This window comes from Rhopilema esculentum, chromosome 12, assembly GCF_057945365.1.
Source record: "Rhopilema esculentum isolate cy_ngs chromosome 12, ASM5794536v1, whole genome shotgun sequence".
NCBI classification, from domain to species: domain Eukaryota; kingdom Metazoa; phylum Cnidaria; class Scyphozoa; order Rhizostomeae; family Rhizostomatidae; genus Rhopilema; species Rhopilema esculentum.
Genome location: NC_142826.1, coordinates 1,231,720 through 1,252,290, shown reverse-complemented (window position 1 = coordinate 1,252,290; position 20,571 = coordinate 1,231,720). Strand labels below are relative to the sequence as shown.

Sequence of the window (20,571 nt, the reverse complement as noted above, 5' to 3'; positions counted from 1 at the left end):
GTGTTTTAGCAAAATGTTTTCAATTTAAAAGAATCTTAAAATCTGTTATTGAAAGTGCTGACAAAGGATTTCAATACTTGTTCAGATCAACTCCAGCTTCAGTTGGCTGATCTCTCCTAAATGCATCATTACCAAATACTTCCATCCTATTCCGCCCTATCACGTGAAGATTTTAGCTCCGATAGCAAGCAACCGGCTTGATTATTTGTGTTCGGATTTCGGCCATATGCTTACTGTAAAGGACTCTAGAATGTGTGACTGCAACTGTGCGACTTGAAAATTAATTGTAGATTCAACTGGGACCTTGGTGGACAGATAATTCGATTTACAAAAGAAAAATGCAAAGAATAATTATCCGAAACAAATGATTAGTCAAACTATGACGTAACACATGCAATATCTAATTGTAAGATCGAGAGGCCAGCACGAAAGAGCGGCTGTTAAAAGCTTGAAATAAAAGATTTCAGGCAGGTAGCATGCAGTACGATCTGATAAGCGACATGAAAACATGATAAAGCACAGTTTGCAAAAACAAAGGTCCTCGGCGTTAGTGGCTTTCTTTCTAACAGTTGGTGACTTATAAGCCATCAAAAACGCAGTTGTATGAGAGAAAGCTGCAAGGTTAGTTGTGTAGGACGAAATGCAGCAATTCAAAAATAGTTTCGTATTCCCTCTAAGCTTGTGGCATTAATATTTAAAAAGAGTAACAGAGTCTCGTTCATATGCGTAAAAACAAAAATCATTTCGGCTTTATTTAGAGAAACTGGACAATGTGCTTTTGTTTTCAATATCCCTTAAAACTTTCAAAAATGGCCTTCTGTTAAGCGAATAATGTAAAGCTGTAGAAATACTGCAACAGCCATGCAGTCATCAGTTCGTACAGTGGATTCTTTGTTAGGCAGAAACAAGTTGAAACAAAGGTGACTGTTTTGCAATTTCTTCCAAGTGTTTATGTCTCCGTATTTCGTATTTCGTAAGTCGACATTGTAAAAGACTTGGAATACTGACAGAAATTATATTTTACTGAAAATCGGAATACAATACTTACGTTAGAAACGATGAAATTTTTTCTCGACAAATGTCAAGTCTTTCTTAAAAGAATTTATATTCTTACTTTTTTAATGAATTATCTAATCCCAATAACTGATTAATCACTAGATTCTGAACTTCCACTAGATTGCCTTTTAGTTTTACCGACTGTTCGTTACATGTAGTTGGTTTAGAGGGAGTTCGTTTGTTACATGTAATTCGAACAAATGCGGCGACGAAATACGAAGATCGGAGTATCATTCTTCTTGATAAAACGTCTATAGATTTTTGCAAGAGTAGAAACGACTTCAGTTTGAAAACTGCCACAATACTTGAGCTGACCCCCGGATAGTTGGGCAGGTGCTAATGCACTAGAGTGGTTGGCTTTTTATCAATTGCATTTTTCTCGGTTACCTTGAAATCATACCGTCAGCTAGCTAAAGCGATTTCTCTTCGTCTTGTTTCTTATTGCAGCTGCATTTTTCTGTCCTGAGTTTCAGACTTGACTTGATGTCTTTGGCATAAACACGGACGACGTAGCATTGCTTATAATCGCTTGAGGTGAGTTTGTTTTTGGTATGTTAAGGATCGTTATTTCTTGCCACCTTGATTACAGAAACATTTTTCATTGTAGAAACTTGTAGGTCATTGTGGAATATTTAATCTGTCGTTTCTAAGGCTGTTTTTTTAATGTTTTTGCGTTAATTTCTGTACTGATTAAGTTAACGGCCACCTTAACAAGTTGTTGCAAAGAACCCAATTATCTTCATGTCTTGCGAGGGCTTGTTGTGAAATAAGGAAGGGTTTGAAAGTAAATCTAGCTCATTTTGCGACCAAGCTTCAATGATCTTGCTTTATTGTATTTAGAAACAAAGTATAAACCACGTTCTGAACTGAGTGAATCATGAACAGTCAGAACAGCTTATGCTCTTTGACTTACAGATTATTTGCTAGGAATGAGTTAAAAGCATTTAAAAAAATTCTATTGAAGATTCCTAGATTTAGAGATCAGCAATACTAACGATCCTAACAAAATATTATTGAATTGAAATGTATGGAAACGATTAACGCGGCAACATTTAATATTGAGATTTGTTGAATGGAATATAGGTTAAGATCAAAGTAGTTAATGAAATGAGAGCATTGTGACCAGGGCTACTAAAAATAGCTTCCTTTAATGACAAAGAGACTGGCTATGCGTGAAGTCTTCATCTCTTCAAATACCTGCTATAAGGAATGAAGTACTAGAATACAGTGCTAAACTTAGAGACAATAATGAGGATTTTGGCAGCGGCTGCTTTAGCTACGGTTACGGTAGCGGCTTAAACTATAACAGTGGCTGCGTCAACGATGGCGGTGGCTGCGTTAAACGACATCTGCAACGAAAGCGGAGAGCGGCGGACGAAAAAAACGGTGGTGATTTGATGCTGTTTTTTACTTTGTGCGAATCCTTACATTCTTTGCAACACGAGAAAGAGTAAAAGTGATCTCGAATTCTAAAAAGCAGCGAATTTTTTCAATAGAGTTCGTTGTCGGCACCTTCGAGAAAGATGTTTTTATCTAGATGAACGGCTAACGTAAGATGTCAAGGACGACCTTCACTTTGCAAGATCGACTTGGCGTAGACTGGTTGTTCACTGGCATTGAACAAATCAGAATGGCTGAAAATTTCAGAAATTTAGAAGAAATATTGGCGACCTAGGTGCAGTTAGGAAGTACCGTTTTTGATCTATTAAACGCCTGATCGTATACTAAAAAGTTTTGCTTTTAGAAGGGGCGACTCTAGGATAGGGGCGACTACTAGAGATGGGGGTTTTTAGCTTTGAGAAAATAGTGGATTCAAATGCCTTCCATAGCTCTTTCTCTGAAGAAGAAGAAAATCAAGAAGAAATGTTTCTAGCCATTTCAATGTTGACTGGATTCAAAGAAGAAGTACTTAAGGCATTCTGTGAATTTGTTTAGGGAACTGGATGTTGTAGACCCGGAGACGTTTCGTCGATTTCATTGCTGGGACAAGAAACTTTTAAAATATTCTGTTAGAAGTTGCTCTTTGTATACGGAAAGAAAATCCAAGAATAAGACCGTCCATTTTTGCTCATCAAGAGAGAATAGATCTGTGCTATTGATGGTGCGCATGCGCTTTATTGCCCAGTCGTAAGGAAGAAAACTGCCGTCCCAGCACACAGCAAGCAATGTGTCACGAATGACAAAAATATCAAACATGTTAGACATTTTACTTTTTTCACGAATGACAAATTGGTTACGCACAGACGCGCCGATCATAACCGAGACAAGGTCTGTGACCAAGATGTCTTGCTTCATGAGCCAAGGCAAAATCATAATGTATTTAACCAAAAGCGCTTGGACATCGCCGGCAAAAAAATGCTGTTTCAGTTTTCAAAACAGTGAAAAGTCGAAGAAAAAATTGGCGATAAATGGCCTGCTCGAAAAAGAGAAAACGGAGGACGGTTTAAAAGATGATTTTTCCCAGAATGGGATCTTCGTGATTGTTAATGCAGGTGGAGCTTTGTTTATTCAAAAAAGCATTAAGCAACATTCAGATTAACTTTGTTTAAAGTAAGCTGTTAAAATTTCAAATGTTTTTAAGGCCCTGTCACTTCCGGGGCAGTCAGTTACTTTCTCTTTAATAACGTCTATCCAGATGTGCCCTAAAATGAATTTTTCGTGAAAACAGCAACAAAAAGACCTGAAGGGTCGAGTGCAATTTACAAATTGCTTATTTTTTTGTTTTTATATGATATAGATTACTGTTTTAAATCACAAGAAAGTATCTATCAGTGAATTATGAGTTTTGCTAGCTGGGACAAGAACGCCCAACACTTTGTTTTAAAAGAGTGTTACTCTCACAATAGTGTTAAATGACTCGTAATAATGATCAATAAATTTGCATTTTTAACCCTTAAAAAAGTTTTTGTTTTCATTTTCAAAAGAGATTAGATGAAAATACCTGGTCAATCACAAAATAAAATAAGTTGTATCATTACAATCAAAATATGCTTGGCTATATTGTTATAATAATAACGATGATAATCATGGTAGTGTGTTCATTATTATGATAATTATTGCAAAGTCAGCAGGGACAGCAAAAGTTTGCTCACTACGGCGGCACTTGATGCTAGCTAGAACGACAGCAGAGGAAAAATCTCTAAGACTAACCACCTGACTGGAGCGCTAGAAGTGCCTCCTGTGGAGGAACAATGCATTTATCGTCAATATAAAAGAGAAGATAATTGCGTTTAAGTTGATTAAAGCTGCACGCTAAACGGTAGCGTTCTTTCAAGAATGAGCAAAATCCGTCAGTGCACTCTGTAATCGTACTGATAAGTGTACAAAGGAACGAGTGACACCGTTCATGGCAAAGTCAGAACAAAAAAGTTTCTTTTGGAATATTCGCCTACTAATTTCCTTGGTTGATATTTGCCTGATGCAAAGTTGAAAGTGCAACAGGATTGCGACTTTGTTATCGGCTATAAGATCTGCATACAAATAGGCAACATTGAATCATGCAGCACAAATGAAGACATATTAGCGAATCCTGGATCAACTATGCATAAATCTAATACTCGAAGTAGATCATTAACGGCACAGCTATGCTTATCTCGTAATTCTGATAAATCTCTTTCCTCTGAGATGCAATTACTCTACCGTTAAATTCTAGACAAAGCGGGATCCATTTTCAGCGTCATACCTCATCGCCCAGCTTCTCTTATAGCAAAGCTTCTGTCCGTAGTCTGACAGGGAAATATTTTTGAAACCCGGTCTTGTACGCTATGGGGTACAAACATGGTGATAAGCGCTATTGTAGTTCTTGGACACAGATATTGGTCCGTCGTAAGTAACATCGTAAGTCCGAGTTTGGAAAGTAAATGTTTAACGACCTCTAAAAAATACCCAGATGACACTAACCTGGGCAATTTAGGAAGAACTTGTAATATATCATTCATTCCACGCGCTTAAATGATGTGTCAATTAGTGATCAACTAAATGAGCTGTCACACTTCTACTACACTTCTATCATCTTTCCAGACACTTTAACACAAATCCGCTGGTATGCGGAACAAGCCGCTTCTTCTCTTATATTTTTCAGATTCACTTCTGGATCTTTTTATTCATTTTATCTAATTGAACAGTATCCGCTACCGATGTGATCCCGAAAGGCAACGAAGGTACTAGAGTATCTGATATCATTTCTTACAGAGCAGGCAGGCGTTTTGCCAATGGAAACTTTCTGCTAGGCAAAGTTATACGCTACAATACTCACACATCTTTATATCTGCCGCCTGAAAATAAAGTCTATCTATTTGGTACTAGATTCGATTTATTCAACTGTTTTGTGACACCAACGCCGTGTAAAGAGGAAACTGGACATAAAAATTGCATTTCTCAAAAATCAATGGCTTTGGGTAGGAGATGAGTGAGGGAAAAGCAATGGCCCCCCAATCAGTGGTCATACTAAGAAATTATACCTAATTCTTATACATCTGACGAAAAATAAACTGGAAAAGTTGGGCATATTAGTCCTTAAAGTATTTTGATATTACACACTAGCGATATTACATATTTCTTCATTCCCTTTAAAAGTGCTGTTAACATTTTGGTTGCTTAATGATACAGCTGGAATTGTGACAATATAATTACAAAGAGTTTTTTTTGCAATTGGATAGTTTGCTCATTTTCAAAAGTGGTGCCCTTCTGTTTAAATAAGGGTTACAACTTATTTCCTTGTTAAAAAAGGAAGCGCTTATTAAAATTGGACTATGCGGTTACTAAAGATAAGAGTATATATAATTACTAGGCTTGTTTGACTTGTTACTTGTTAATTTGCTTGCTTGCTTGCTTGCTTGCTTGCTTGCTTGCTTGCTTGCTTGCTTGCTTGCTTGCTTGCTTTCTAGCTTGCTCTCTTGCTTGCCTTTTTGCTTGCTTGCCATCTTGCTTGCTTGCTTGCCTGCTTGCTTAATTGTTTGCTCAATTGCTTGAATGCTTGCTTGAATGCTTGCACGTTTCTTGATTGTTTTGCTTGGTTCCTGGATTTATTGCTTTCCTGCTATGTTTCTTGATTGTTTTGCTTGCCTTTTTGCTTGCTTGCCTTCTTACGTGCTTGCTTGCCTTCTTGCTTGCCTTCTTGCTTGCTGGCTTGCCTGCTTGCTTAATTTTTCGCTTAATTGCTTGAATGCTTGCTTGAATGCTTGCATGTTTCTTGATTGTTTTGCTTGGTTCCTGGATTTATTGGTTTTCTGCTACGTTTCTTGCTTGCTGTTTGCTTGAGAAATGAAAGCGCCACATCAATCCAATTCAATATTGTAATGCTAAGTTCCACATTTTGAAATAAGCAGAGGCTTGGAATAAAAGTACTTATATCCATGTGCAGATTGTTTTATGCATTTGAAACCAAACTCAAGTGAATCGAGTAGGAGCGCACAGTGGGCACAAGACCCTTGAATCTACTTACAAGAGATAATCAGTTTAGGAAGGACAAGAACTTGAGCACCCAGCGATTTCTAAGCGCTCAAGGATCTACGGATTTTCATTGTCGCTGGTAGGGCTTATTTACAGTTGATTGGCTGCGAAACTCAAGTCTTTAAATTCTAGTCCAAACTTCATGGACTTGAATGTAAACAAACTGTAGGAATCAAAGCAAAACTGGTGGCCGACCTGTTTGCGGTGGGCCAAGGACTAGCGTGCATTTTGTAGCCAAACCAGTCCTTGGTGCTCTTCGATTTGTTATGGTGTGATTCTGACATTGGGAAACGAGAGCCTAGGTCTGTTGTTAAAGATTCTCAATTTTAAATACTTGCTCAAGCATATGTTGCCGAGATTTGGATAATCAAGGTGAGAAATGTTTTCAGTTGTTTTGAAAGCATGATTGTGTCTTTTCAATGTTAGTTGTAAGAATCTGTTAGACAAAATTACTACATTTGCAATGAGATAAACAGAGAGGAATAGCACAATATCAACTGCTGGTTCAAAAATATACCTTTTTGCTGCTGATAGCTTCAAGTATTTATAAAATATAAGATTCTGCGTTAGATTTTATATTTTAAGACCTCAGATGTTCACTGTGACTGAGAAATCCTCTCTCTGTTTTGCCAGCGTTTCAAAATTTCACAACAGTTATTAATTCAGTTAATAAAATTGAATCGATACAGTTTGATCTAAATTTAACAGATTAAATTTGCATTCAAACTTTAGTAACAAACGAAAGTGTGCTGATAACTAAAACATTGAGAAAAATTGGCTGAGAATAAGAGAAAATGATTGAGAGAATGGCATTCGAGAAAAATTGTTTGCAATAATCAAACAAAACAGTGCTATCTTTAGCAATTGATGGGTGTCTAGCAGTGTCTTTGTTTATTGTTGCTTACAATAAGCATTATGTTTCGCAGGTTTTGTCAATAATGCACTCTTTGTTACAAAGCACGAAGCTGTTTCTAAAGTAAAAGACATCGAAATACGTTTTTAGAAGAATTTCCTCTGTTTTCATTCCATATGAAATGATGACAATGAGAAGTCTGTAAAGAAACTTTTCCGTTGAAAAACTTCTTCAAAACTTCTGGTCAGATTGATAAAAGCAATGAAATTCAATATCATAAAAATGTGAATTGATGGTTACTTTTGTCTAGTGCAAATCTGAACGGCGGGATGGCATTCTACAAGATGCTTGGCAACAGGTCTTTTGGTCGTTACGTTGATGGAATTAAACTGCTTGCATAGGCGTACGGGGCGGGGGGCGGGGCTTGGGGGGCTTCAACACCCCTAGATTCTGGCAGCTGATTTTTTCGGGCAAAATTCGGGCAGGAATCTTCTCCAAAAACAAAAAGTATAATGAAAAACTACATGTTGAACATGTTTGAAAATATCTGCGGCTTAAAAGCGTATGTAGAAACTTGTTGACAAATGCTTCGACTATCTAAAATAAGCTGAGGGCTTGGCAAAGCGAATGGAGGAATGTTCTCTGCTGAGCATCTATGTCCACTGCCTTGGCCATTAGTTAATCTTGCAGAAAGTGAGTCAATGAGAAATGGACTTGGTGCTGTTCAAGGTCTCTACAATATCACTAAGGCCAACACCGAAAGACATCTAATTTCAAGAGAAAAGTTGAACATGAACTGTCATTTAGGTAATAGGAACAAAGCGAGACGCACTTGTCTTGCCAGTGGGGGAAGGCAGACGACAGGACACTTATTTTCTTTGCAAGAATAAAGACCCCGAAACCCATCTAAAAAGCAATGTAGAACCAATTTAATTTATTTTACAATGTAATGGATAAAGCTTTGGAAGAAATCTGTGCGCGATTTAGTGACTATCACATTTTATGTGCTTTGGCGTTACAGAGGCTTCAGGGGCCCTAAGCACAAAACTGCTACGAGACTTCTATTCACGGACAGCACGAAGATCACATTAAATGGTGTAGAGCATGTCAAACACGATAGAAAAAGATAAAAATGAGAATTATTTTCTCGTTAGCTAGGGAGAACTGAGTTTTAGAGCTTCGGTTGAGGAACTCTCAGAGTTGAAGAACTTTAAAGTACCTTGGGCCCCTTTTAGTCGAGGGCCCTTGGATGTTTTCAACGACTGTGTCACGACACACTAGTTTGCCTTGAGGTAGTGCCGTGGAAAATTTTCTAATTTTAATTAATTGGTCTATAAAATTGAAAAAAAATTATAACTATCCGCAAATAATATGCCGTTGATAGAAAAAGCTGAAAAATGCCGAATCAAGGTGCTCTAAACTGTGTTACGCCACAGGCCCGTGATTAGGGAATGCAAGCGTGAATGCTAACCCTTAAACAGAAATCATCTGGCTTGCTCCTTCTACAAGTTGATTATGAGTTTCTGACCTCCTAGAAATGGAACACAAACTGTTCAATTATCACAAGAATAGGCAGGTGAGCAAAAAATGCGTGAATTGCTGAGAATTATGCAAATCATATTCACAAAAAATATCGATAAAATGATCTATATATTTCGTCGCTGTCGTGGAAGAAATTCGCTTTTTTGATGAAAATGTGTAAAGTTTCAAAAATACTTATTAGTTAACATAATTTTAATGACGTTGAATTTTAATCATTTTTTGACTAATATTAGAAGCTCACATGTGTTAAAGTATACTCCGTATTTGGGTGTTATTATATTTCGGGCAAAAAAATTCAGCCCCCCCCCCTATCTGAACTCACCCCGTACGCCTATTAATGCTTGCATCAGTCAGTTACCCATAAATTCTTCACTAAGTTATAGTTCTTCACTAAATTCTTCAAATTTGCTGGTACCATAGAAGAAAAGAAAAATTTGAACAGCACAATTTCAGAACATTAATAGCAAAAGGGATTGTTCTTTTTCTGATATGTGCACTTACTTCATGAAGCTTCAAATAACTCTTGATGTTCTCAGCTGTAAAATGAGCCACAGTAAGGGCTTAACAGAGTGAAATTCAACACAGCGAGCAAATATGATGTGATATTGCCCACCCATTGAAACTCTGAGGGCCCGGAGAAGCTCAACGCTAGTCATCCCACTCTCTAAGTGAAGTTGTTTATTGGACAACAATATGTGAGCTTCAGGCATGAGAGAATAAGGCAACACCGTATGTCTTTTCCTGTTCTTCGATTTATGTGGTGAATAAGAACTTGCAATAAGATTTCATGATATATTGCATGAAACATAATATATTCATGACATGATATATTACAAAAAATAAAGATAAATTTTTTCATATGTTTCTGGGGTTTGTTGGGGATTGGCGACACTAAAGGTGATCGGGGCGGGGTTTGGTAAGCCAAGAATACTATTCCTAAAAGGCAAAGAAATAAAGTTGGTCTGAAAAGTTTCTTTCTGATTTGGATTTGGAAAGGTATGTTTGCATTGCAAAGAAACTAGTAGTCATGTTGTTGAATGTGTTAAAACGATGGAAGTGTGAACAGATGGTTGTAAAATTACTCACGATTGCTGTTAGTTAATATCAGAATAAATGCACTGAAAGCAACATTGCACTTCTCTGTAGCTACGCGATAGAGATTAGAGAGTAACGAAGCAGAAAACAGCGCAAAGTAGAGCGATATCAACAGTTATACAGGGCTTTGCTCCGAAAAAATAAAACATAATCTTTATTAATCGAGAAGCACTCGTTAAATGTAGAAAGATTAGTGATAAAGTTACCAAGGTTAAATCCACGACTAAATTGAAATTAATCGAGTGCTGTGAAAAATTTGTCATATTTGATCAACATTCTTTCCAGAATGTAGACGAAATTAATAAATTAGGAACTAGTTAATTATTGACGAAGCAAAACTGACCCAGTTCGCAATTTTGGGCTTTTGATACGAATGAACAACTTCAAAATGAATGCAAAGCGGGGTGAATAAGCTGACTTACAAAAACTATCAACAAAGGTAACGAGAAAAACATTTAACAATGGAGAGGTTAGCTAAGAAAAAAATGTCGTGTTTTTTGTATGAAAGCATCTGGCAAGAAGAAGGAACACAATTGCTCAATACACAAAAATCATTGCTGATAAGAATATTACTGGATGAAAGGATGGAATTTCCCAAAAATTCTTTTCATAAAGTACTGAAAATGATAAATAATAATAAATCGAATTCTATACAGGATAATCTATCAGTACAAAAATGTACTGTTGTCACTAGAGTCCTGCTCCTAAAGTTTAATGAAAAACAAATTCTTTAAAACAGTAAAATCATTAAAATCATCAAAGATATAGTCTATTTAGGCCCATAGTTTACACATTATGTTTTGAGAATTTATGTGTATCAAATAGATGCCGAAAACGTCTCCAATACTAGTATAGAAGAGTGAATGTTGTATTCTCATATGGTCCAGTTAGAGTTTGTCATTACAATGGGTTTACAGTTCTAAAAATATTCTCCGTTAAGCTGTTGAGAGGTTTATTCATGACCTAAGTTTCGTTTTATTAGTTTTTTATTTTCCGTTGCTCTCCATTGTAGAAGTGCGCTTTAAGATTCGCCTAATTGACTTTGGAGGAAATTCGAGTTAGGTTTTTAACCTTTATGCAGCATGATTTGGTTAACATCTTAAGTAAAAAGAAATAGGATTTATTATCGTGTTTTGGTGAAAAAAAGATAATAGCGAGTTCTGGAAACGCTCTAAAGCAAACTTAGTATGATTCTGGATATTTATATTTTTATTAAATCAAGTATTTTGCATTAAAAAATGTTTTCTTATTAACAGTAACCGAAGTAGGTCAAGTTAATAAAAAATTGATCCACTAGTGTAAAAAGTTGGGCATCAATTATAAGATAAAGTAGGATTGATTTATAATGCATAAGGCAATAAAGATAATTGTGGAAATTCATGATCTCACTTTATCCCTGCAATTCTTCAAAATATTTCATCAGTGTTTTAATATTTATGAACTTGATTACTTTGTTTTGTTTGTTCAACTTGCAAAAGAGAAAGATCTGATGAAGGCATCGTATTATTATTTACTATTATGTATGATTATCAATTGACTGTAAGATCCTTATTGTTCCTATGAACAATAAACGAATAGGAAGTGAATGAAAAATCAAACATTTTTAGATATTTTTTTTGTAATTCTTTTATTTTTTTATGTGCGATTCTGTAACAAAATAAACTCTACAAATTATTGGTATCTTTTCTGCATGTAAAAATTGAGCCAAAAAGGTTTGGAAAATTGACTTAAAATCATTCGAGAAACAAGATCTTAATGGAGAACCTAGGATTATAAGCATAACCATAACCATACTGATCGTTAGAAACAACTGAGATAATAGTATGCCCATTTTTAATAATTTTCTTTGAGTATCATTTCAAAGAAATTGCTTGTCGAAAGACATTTATTCTATACATTGATGACATTACACAAGTATTCAATGTACAAAATCAGTATTTGCAAACATTTATAAAACATTTGCTGGGCATTTTCTGTCTGTAAAACGTGCCAAAAACTCGCAATATGTTTCGACATGTAACAGTTAATTAAGCACTTTCCATTCATTTTTGCTAATGCAGCTCGCATTCCCTGAAAGGAGAAAACGTCGTCTCGTTTATTGAAAAATTTTCTCTTTATCAGACACTTGGTATTACCATGAGCTTTACTATACATCAAAAGTAAGAATATCATAAGACATTTACACCCAGAACACACATCGGTCATATGGCAAGGGCAGACAGTCACAAACACAGATAAATGTTTGTACAGATTTGTACAGAAAAAATACAGATAAATGATTAAAATAAAATATCACATAATACGTAATATCATCATTATTATGTGAAAACTAAGGGTCATTCATTCCCCTATCAATGATTCTGGATTAAAATGGCAGGTAAATATTTGAGCAGACATAGGGCTCCCAGGCGTCAAGCGCTTACCCTTTGATTAAATCCACACTATTTCTGTCACTTCGAATTCTATGTCCCAGCAGTGGCGTACCCAAGAGGGGGAATAGGGGGTTCCGGACCCCCCCCACTTTTCTAAAATATGATCCTCGAGATTTGTCCAAAAACGATGTAAAACTCATTGGGGGGGGGGGGGGTGTAGTATACTGTATGTTTGTGTCAATAACAATTGTAAAATACTTTGCTATTTACTGTAGTTAACATAAAGCAAATAATGGCGGAAAATTTTGCAAAAAGAGCATTTCCCCGCATTTGCGAGTGTTTGAAGGGCGTGGTCCGAAAAATTCCGGGGACTACGCCCCAGATCCTGCCACTACTCCGGCCCTGGGTACGCCACTGTGTTCCAGTACTCTGTTATACATTCCATTCAGATTCAAGAGACGTTGAAATGACAACAAACAGAGCAGCGAAGAGAAGCCGTTACGCTAGAACAGAGAAAGTTTTTCACCTGGCTGCCATAATTTTGTTCTTAAGTGCACAAAATGACAGGAGGTGCGCATTAGCAGTAAACCTCTTACTGGAAGAGGCTTTTCCTCAGGAGTTACGCCTATCCGTCGTAATTTGCGATAATGATATTTCAGAATCGTTATGGATTATTTTTGATCTGCATGTGTCTTGCTCAACGTTTAAAGTAACGTGTTGCGAGCAGGTGAAGATCGACCATTTGTAAGTTTCGACTCCCATTTACTGTCGTTAAAGTCAGTCGTAAATGTGACGACAGGGTTTTATTGCTCTTAACAGGGTGAACTACAGTTGGCAAGGATCCCGCTCACAAGGAGACATCAGAGGGAAAGGTAAGGATTCAACAAATAATTCCATATATACGTAAGGAGATCGTGGTTTATAGCTTCCATATGTCAGATTTGTGTTGTATTTCCATTAAAATGAGCAATAAACATGCAACCCGTGAAAGCTTGCAACCGAAACATCAAGCAACATACTTGCTGCGCTTGGCATTGCAAACAAGATGTCTTGGTAGGCTGTTTACGTTTTTACACTATTGATTGATCGTGAACAACATAGGCGTAGAAAGATTGGATTAGGTGGCATCAGCCCCCCTAGTTGGACACAAGCCCCCCTAATTGGACACAACTTCGCTACCGAAATGATGTCTCTTTGTTTTGACACCCGGACAACATAATGCTGCCCACAACTTTGTACGAAGCATTTTCTATCATTAATGAAAAGGAAAAGTTAGCAGTGTACCACATCTTAGACTACAATATACCAATGGATGAGCTTATAGATTTAGAGATATAGTAAATGTTGCTAATTGTGATAAAAAAGAAACAAAGCAGGGGAAAGAAAAAAGCCAAAATTTAAAGGGGATTATAGATTTTTCTTTGAAAAATGCAGCTGGTCATTAAAACAAAATTAGGTTAGCTGTCAACACGAGTTTTGAAAGTGTGCTTCTTTCAATAATGTCATTTTGTCCGTCAGAAAAAATTGGGGAATTGCGGTGTTGTCAAATCAGTCTTCACTCTGGCAACCACTTCACTTATTCGACAGAAAATCTTGAGTTTGTCTTTTTTCTAATTTGTGGTTTTAATGCATTAAAACTCGGTAGTGCTCTCAGTCATATATTTAGAAAGCTACGCTATGTGGTGTATGAAATAGGTATCCGGAAAACAGTAATTTTCATTATTTAGAGAACTAGGAAAAGGTCTCATGGATGGCAGCCATTTTCAAAATATTCAAATCCATATTCTCTTGGAGAAACAAAAGGATTTCCATTATGCAAAAACCATTATGCCATCACCTGCTTAATACACAAAGAATAAAATGAAAATTCAGCAGCAATATCGATTACAGAAACGTCTGTGATCAGCACATGATATTAAATGCCAATCCTTTGCTATAAATTTTATTGCATGCCCCAATGAAGCCTCCAAAAACGAGTCAGGGGCAAAATTTAAAGCTGTGATATAATTTTATCTGTTGTCGAAATAATGTTTTCTTGTATGAAATAATCTTAAAATAACATGAGGCTCTTTAAAATTTTGTCAGACACAGTGGTAACAAAAAAGAATATAAGCAAATATAAAAGTAAAATGTATGGCCAGTTTATGCAAATTTCTTTTATCAACGTTAATAATTGAAGCTAAAACCAATCCAAGTTCATCTTGAAGTAAAGCAAGGTCATTTTTCAAGCAAGTCGCGCCAAAGATAGATGTGCTTCAATTGGAAAACAAGACACACTTAGTCTGTAACTCCATGAGAAAGTAACCATCTTGCGTTGAAACAAAACATATATCAGGCTGCATTTCAAAGATGAAGTTATTTAAATAATGCAAACATCATACAAGGGTTGGGTCAAAACTACACATCGTTGGATAACAGAGCTTGATTCGTTAATCTAAAGACGTTGCGGCTTCTGTTTCAGTGCGCAATTGGATTTACACTTAGAAAAAGCGTCAAATTTAAAAAGTCTATAACAGGTGGCAGTATGGAAGAATTTTACGAATAATCTCATTTATAACTCAAATAATATTGCGACCGATATTTCCATGGACAATCTATTTGCCTTTCTCTGTGGTATGGGTGTCGTCTTTGAGTCTTGAATCGCGAGTATCTTGAGCAACGAGATCATCAATGGTCGCTTGATATAATTTCAAAGTAAGTATTTACTGTTTGTAAGCATTCCTTTTTGTATTGCACTCTTTTCGTGAAAACGGAAAGCTAGGAACAGTTGGAATAATTTTGAAAGATGTGTCTTGGTCGCAATCATTAAATATCTTTATATCATATAAAAGCCTTCTTTTTTGAAAAAATGTGCTTTGGAACGTCCCCCTAAAAAGGTGCTTAGAAATGTTAGTTCGCTACTCAAAGAAAAACAAAGGAAATTAAAGCATTTTGAATTTGGATCAAATCATCCCTGCTTCATTATTTGTATCACTTTCTTGTAATTAAAAAGGAACAGATTTTGCGTTGATGCACATACCAAATATTCTTCAATTTTACAACAAAACAATCGTCATGGCCTGGCCACCGCTGGGTTTAGAAAGGGTTTTCTAGCCACTGAATCTTTTATCGATATCATAAATCTAAAGTCACAAACCATTCGGAATGTAGTTCTTTGTAGGATTCATTAAAAGAGTTAGTATTTTCAGAGAAGTGTTAAAGAGCTTCATACAAAAGACACGCTTGATTTAGCTTTCGATTCAATCTCGATGAATTTATCACTTTCCAACAAGAGAAGCAGGCTTCGGCTGGAAGTATGTGGTGTGGACAGGCAAATAGGGAGGATTTGCCAAGAAAATTTTAGATTCCACGCCCCCTTAAGTGCTGGAAACGCCCTTTTTTAAAAACATTGCAATGAAAGCGGTGATGTTTTCTCCTCGGCTTTATTGCTAACATATCATATAATGATGACATGTTCGACACTCTTCTGAGTTTAAAACGTCATAGTTTTTTATCTATGTTCTAACGTTTTAAACTCTGAAGAGTGTCAGACCACGAAAAGCTTTAGTTTACTCAAATGTTTCCTTTTTTCAAAGCCATTTTCAAGTTTTGTACCATCAAAAGATTGGTGACATGTTCCTTTCATTCCTTTTATGGTTAAAAGTGGGAGTTTTCAACAACATGCAACTTGTAACGCCTTACATTACTGAATGCTTAGCCTTCATTTTCAACACTTTGATTTCCACTAGTCCCTTTTCACAGGCTTGAAAAACAGATAGGGTTTCACCTATTTTCATGAACGAGGATTTTCATTATAGATCTAATTATAGCCTATCTCGATAATGCCAGCAAATAGACAACAGTTTACTATGGTAAAGGTGTACCCTGAGGTTAAAACAATCGGCATAGGCGTACCGCAAACCTCTTTCCTTGGCCCTTTCCTCTTTCTGGTTTGCATAAATGATGACCACATGCTGTATCAAACAGTTCTGTTACAATGTATGTTAATTATAAAAGCCCCTCCATGTATACTAAAGCTTGGCTGTGAATAAGGATCTTCAAAACATCGATACGTGCTTGGTTGGGATAAACTCTGCAAGGGTCCTAAAGGCCGACTTACTAACTATCAAAACACAATTCTCTGCCCAGCTATTTAGATCTGGTTTGGCGGGCAATAGAAATGCCAAAGCAAATAAAGAAGACTTTTCCTTTAAAAAGAATTTAAAAGCAAATATACCAGCATCACAGAACTGAACCCTCTATACTAGCTTCTGTGGCAACAATGAAATCAATAGATCGCAAAGGCTTCAAAACAAAGCAGTAAGAATAACACCAGGGCCTAGCCACGATGCTCCTAGTGATCCTTTATTAAAAAGTCTATCACTAAAAACTATCAAGGAAATTTTAGTTACAGGCACAGAACCTTTGGTCTACAAATCGCTAAACAGCCAGGTCCCCGAATATTTGCAAAACATTTTCACTAGAAGCCAAAGTTCGTAAAGGATCCTAAGAAACTCACAAGAGAAACTGAATTTACCCTTTTGAAACAGAGAATCTAAATTTCTTGGAAGAGACTATCAAGAAATGTCAAGCAGTTATATATTATACTAGGCTTTTGATTTCATAACTATTTGATTTTATACATATTTTCTGTTAATTGTTACTAGTAATTTACTTTTGTATTCTGGTAATTTGAGTTGTAGCCTATGGCGGCTCTGTGAAAAACAGCTCTGCTGAAGTTAAAGAATTATTAAAGAATTGAAAGACATACAGAAAGACAGACAAATGAATAGTTTAGACTTTGACCCAATCGGACTGAATTTCAATTCCCTTTGGATTTCTATACCTTATTTAACTTAAATGTCTCTAAATAGTCAGAAAACTGATGCAAAACCAGCTCTTTCTAGCCTGTGTTTCAGCCCTTTAACTTGATTTGTTTTTAGGGCCTAGGTTTTAGGGTTTAGGGCCTAGCCCTTTCTATCACCAAGGCAAGGACAGATAGTATTGGAAAGAGATTGGGGAGATACCTTTCTGCTTTAAATTAAAAAGGCATTTGAGGACAAATTACAACTGACATACATTTGAAAAAAGGAAATAAATTTTAAATCAATTTTGTGTTTTCAAAAATCAATAGAAATCAATTCCTCTTCTGGAATGATTTTCACGTAGACCTAATTTTCTAGCCTTAAGTTGTGTTACATCTCTCAAGCTTGGAACCGAAACAAATTTCTTCGAAAAGCAGTTACGATCGTTTTATACAGGGGCAAATTTCTATCTTTGCAAGCATTTTCTTTCTAGCTTATGACAATTTCTTCTGACAACTTAAGCCCAGTAAAAATCATTTCATTTATGTAGACAGTAAATATATACACCCAGCATTCCTATTTCTCATTGAATTGAATTCCAGTTGCTTCTGCATCATACTGATTGTTGCATTCATACTGATACAGCAATATTTTGATAATACATTTCATCAATATTTAAATATGGGCTATCAAAACGATACGTTGGTGTCAATTGCATCTATATCAAAGCCACATTAATAATTTCTTCAATGGGTTCCCTCTTCCCTGTTGTGAAGAAACATTGTCACCTGAGAACATTCAAACAAATCATCTCGAGAACCACAGCTTCATTTGTGGTTTTGTTGCCTAATTTTATTTACAAGAAAAAGCAAAAGCATCGACATGCAAGAGATGCCAATTGGATCTCTTAAGCTTGAGTGGTTTGCTCAGATAATGAAGTAATTTGATACAACCTGCTCTTTATTGCAAGATGAAAGGGAAACAAATTATCGCGAATGACAGATAAGATATTGCAATAATAAGGCCTGGCTGGTACCTGTTCTTGATCACCAATAAACGTGTTGCTGACGACTATTAACGCTTGAAATCATCTTTATGAATTGCCTCTTCTGGAATTTGATCAAAAATTTGAATCAACGAAAAGTTTGTCAAGACCGTATACACTGTCTGAGTCATGTTTGGTAGAGATTTATAAATAAATCAAGCCTAAAACAGAGTAATTCTGTATTTGATTTGAAAACAAAAATGAATTTAAAGACGAAAAGTAATGTCCTTGAAAAGCATTGCTTCCTGCGCTCTTTTTAAGAACAATTTTATAACAACAAAAGCCTCGAAATTCGAAATCGAACTGAGGCTTAACTACTGTGAAATGCAACTTTGAGCAATGTTGTGAAACACCCTACAAGTTTCAATTAAAAAAGAGTAAGTTTTGCCATCTAGTGGTGCTTCGTCGGTGAATTATTAAACTTGTCGACAAATAAAGAATAAATCAATCCCTATGTTGGCAAATAAGGCCTGAACACTCACTCCCCTTGAGGACACTATCTAATTATTCCATTGCTTACAGCATAATAATTTAACAACAAACTAAGAGAATTCATCCCCAATTTTCGAAAAGATTAAGTACAGCCAGTCTGAACTTCAAATTACTTATTTTTATGAAAAAGAGTGTAGCTTAACTAGCTTAAGTGTTATAAAACAGACAAAAATAGAAACGATTATGAAATTTCCGCTTTGATTGATTTGGATGGCGTCTCATAAGTAGATTTAATTTTGGTTTTACTTCTCTGGTTATGAGAAAACTCAGTGGAGAGCAATATAATGACCAAGCTGAGGTCATACATATTCTGATGGATTGATGTAAAGGAATATTGAATTGCAAGTTTATTCATTTGCGCGGGTAGATGCCAGCTGTCGTCAGAATCTAAATAAATAACATGTTTACAGAGCAATGCTTAAGATATTTTATTCAGAGAGATCTTGGCGTCTTTGTTTTTTCAGATGTAAGAGCTTATGGATAGAATGAGTTTTAAGAGTGATAATAGGGCTCCTCCTTCAGTTATCTGATTCTTTCTTACGATCGTTTTGTAATCATCAATCAGTAAGTAGAAAATAACAGATAAATGGCTGAATTAAGAATTGCTTCAGCTGTTATATCGACCACAGCTTGGTGAGCAGGGAAAATTACCATCTTTAACGGTCATTTTGCTTCACGTTTCTCATAGAAACTGTTCAGACTATCATTTATTACTTCTATCAGCTTGTCAGCACCCGTAAATTAGCTGCGAACAGATGACTATTTCACGTATGAAAACAGATCTTGCAGAAGCACCTTCTGAAGGGAATTAACGCGTTTTGATTGTTATGTCGTGGACAAAAATCTATTTCATTACAACAGATCAACATTATTCAAGGTTTATTTTAGGATTCATGTAAGGCAATGCTAAGCGATTTTAACGATTATTCGTAATTTTGATTAGGAAAATCCACGTATGTCAGCTTACAAGTATAAACAGCTGTTTAAAACCTTTTAATGACTTGTTTATCATAGAATGTGATCTGCCAGTGAGCTCTTACCAACAAGTCTACTAATTATAAATAAAACCTAACGTCCTTGAAATCGATTGACAACTATTGTATCCCCTCTATCATATATAAGCAAAACCAAACACAGCCTTGGCTCAAAATAAATTTCGGAATTAATATCGTGTAAATATTTGCGAAGAGTCAACACAATGAAATTTTCTCCTGATGCAGCTTTCCTGGCAATTATTTTCAAATAGCACATGACATGCCTTGTTGTAGCAAAAGCCATTCTTCTAAAGTACACTTGGAATTGAATAAATCTATCCAATAGTAATCTTTTTTATCACCTTTACTACATTTCTGTAAGCAAAAAGAAACCTTACCCAAAGTGTTCTTGATTTATCAGTTGTAAATCAATTTAGGAGCCACATTTAAAAATCCAGTTCCTTTTCAATTTTATGGTTGTTTTCTTCGCGTTCTTGTAACTTTTAAGGCTATGTCACCCTTTCAGGCTCCTAAATCAGTTACATATGAGATACCAACATCGCCATAAGGAGAAGGAGACGTTCTTCGTGATTATTGCAATTCGTGCCCCAACTAGGTGAATGAAAAGAATGTTGTTCACTATAATACAGTATTCAGTGATAACAATATCTGATAAATATCTTATGAAAAATTTGACCATGGTGAAGGCTTTTGAGTTTATTATTACATTGCAAGAATACTTTTTAATGGCTGAAAAATATCAAGTGTTGGGAAGTAGAGAAAAAGCTTTATTTTAAATTCAAAGCTGGAGTTGATAATCACTTTAGAGTTTGTTTTGGATTATGATGCAAAGGAAAAGCCAGCCTATTGTGTGTGAAATTTCTTTTTGAAAACGCACGGAAAGTCA

At 35.8% G+C, this 20,571-nt stretch overlaps 1 protein-coding gene and 1 long non-coding RNA gene across 5 annotated transcripts in view; one reads left to right on the top strand and one right to left on the bottom strand.

Moving 5' to 3' along the window:
* Positions 1-891: 891 nt before the first annotated feature.
* The window catches only part of LOC135681593 (cAMP-dependent protein kinase type II regulatory subunit), a 22,313-nt gene continuing 2,633 nt past the window's right edge, over positions 892-20,571 (top strand). Inside the window, exons 1-3 of one of the 4 annotated variants that reach the window (XM_065196140.2) lie at positions 892-920; positions 1,504-1,590; positions 13,189-13,241. The gene's annotated coding sequence lies outside the window, so the exon portion shown is untranslated. Of the gene's footprint in view, positions 921-1,407; positions 1,591-6,418; positions 6,880-13,188; positions 13,242-13,322; positions 15,064-20,571 lie in introns of those variants that run through there. The other 3 variants (XM_065196139.2, XM_065196138.2, XM_065196141.2) reach the window with 3 other exon arrangements.
* LOC135681596 (uncharacterized) overlaps positions 17,873-20,571 on the bottom strand; it is a 21,275-nt gene continuing 18,576 nt past the window's right edge. Inside the window, exon 2 of the long non-coding RNA XR_010515624.1 lies at positions 17,873-18,262. This is a non-coding gene — a long non-coding RNA (uncharacterized LOC135681596). The remainder of the gene's footprint in view (positions 18,263-20,571) is intronic.